This window comes from Sardina pilchardus, chromosome 7, assembly GCF_963854185.1.
Source record: "Sardina pilchardus chromosome 7, fSarPil1.1, whole genome shotgun sequence".
NCBI classification, from domain to species: Eukaryota; Metazoa; Chordata; class Actinopteri; order Clupeiformes; family Clupeidae; genus Sardina; species Sardina pilchardus.
In genome coordinates this window covers 6,013,596-6,015,666 of record NC_085000.1, presented here as the reverse complement: position 1 = coordinate 6,015,666, position 2,071 = coordinate 6,013,596, and positions in this window count along the sequence as shown.

Below are 2,071 nucleotides of genomic sequence, written 5' to 3'. Positions count from 1 at the left end.
GATGCAGTTCGAGTCAAGCGCACTGGGGCTTAAAAACTGGGTTGCAACCCTTCTGATCTCTCTCTCTCCGGTCTGGAAGCTGTTGGGAAAGCGACGGGGTTCTGACTGGTCGAGCGGCTGTGACTGTGGATGCTCCAGCCTATTCTGCGCTTCGCAGTGTTGAGCAGAGAAAGCTCTCTTTTTTGCTCTGGACCGTTGGGAAAGTAAAGAGACGGGAACTCCTCCCTCTCTCGCATTCTTTCACATGCTGCGGATGACACTGTGCGAAGCTTCACAGTTCACTCGATTGATTAGTAGCTCCGGCGCTCCCATCTCCTCTCTCACACAGCTACCTACGGCTATTTTGTATCGAACAATTCTATCTGGGTCCATATCCTGTAGCCTGTCAAAGTTTGAGTTATGCAGTTGTCAGTATGCAATATTTGTTTTTTTCTGACACTATCAAATTACTTTGCGAAAATTCTGACCTTCTATAGTCCCAAAACCAATCTGGCCAAGCCCAGTCAAGCCAAGTCGCATCATCAAACTGTATTAGACGAATTACGTAAAATAAAACAAATAAATAAACAACTGGATGCCTTCCTCCAAATAAATGGGGTTCATATATAGGGCAATAATACAGAACATTTGTCATAAAATTCAATATTGGTCCGACTGTGCAATGACAGATAATAAGATCTGAATTATCTTCACTCACTTCTCTGGCAGACAAACTCTCTCTCTCTCTCTACCCCTTCGTCCTCTGTGTGATTGTGTACTCGCTATTATCACTAGATACTCTGACAATCCAAAATAGAAAAATGATTGTGTGTGTGTGTGTGTGTGTGTGTGTGTGTGTGCTATAGATAAAGATCAGTGTGACAGGTTTATTGCTATTCTATAGTATTTTTTCTGTGGTAATAGGCCACACATACAGTGCACAGTTTCACGCATTTTGTTTCCAAGTGTGATTCTCATGAATTTCAGAAATGCGTTTGAAGACTTATGACCTCATGATCCTCACTGATGCATTAAAACACCCACATGCACACGGGAAATCGCACACACATGCAAATGACCTGCGTGGATGAGAGTGGGGGAAGGACCACTTCCACAGTCTCCTCACAACCTGAGAAGAGGCTGAACACATCCCACTGTGCTGTCACACACACACACACACACACACACACACACACACACACATATCCATCTCCCTGTTCTGGCCCTGATCTGGCCCTGTTTTGGCCTAGATCCGGTTGCCATGGGGCCAGGCAAGGCTTCTGCAGAGTGTCGGCAGTGGTGTGGCGGTCAGTGCAGCCACTGAGACTGCACGAATTTAATTATCCTCCATGTTCCATTGTGCGGCCGTCCTCCGTGCGGCCCATTGTTTGCCTGTGTGCGCTCGGACCCCTCGCTGGGCAGCTCGCCTCTGCTTCCTGCGCACCTGCGGCCGAATGCCAGGAGGTAATTACGCTCCGCTAATGTGGACTTAGCAGGGGAGGATGTGTGCGGACGCCCTGGGCGCAGACTACAGGGGACCCCACGCTGGGGTGGAAATGTGGCCTTGTCCCCCCCACCCCTCACCCCCCGTCGCCATTACACCCCCTCACAGATGCGGGGACGGCACCCACACCTTGGCACCCAGGGATCTCTCAGAGCTTCAGAGCTTCAGAGGCCTCGACTAAGAACTGGTGTGAACATAAATGCCGTCTTTAGGATTCAGATGGTGACTCTCTTTTGGGGGGAGGTGGAGGAGGTTAAAGAGAGAAGGAAATAGACAGAGTGAGACAGAGAGAGTTAAAGATGAATGGGGTAGAAAGGGAGGGAGAGACAGAAAATGGAGGCAGACAAAGAGGTAGGAGGACATAAAAAAGAAAGAGAACGAAGGACAAAGGAGAGGGAGAGACAAAGATGGCGTGAAGAGTGGAAAGGGGGGAAATGGAAGAGGGAAAAAGGAGAAGAAACAAAAGAAAGAGCAACAGGAGGAAGTTAAACCATGACAACACGAGAGACAATACTGAGCTAAAATAAATCAGAGAATCAGAGACAGAACAATACTGCAGAAATAAAAAAATAAATTAAAAACTCAACC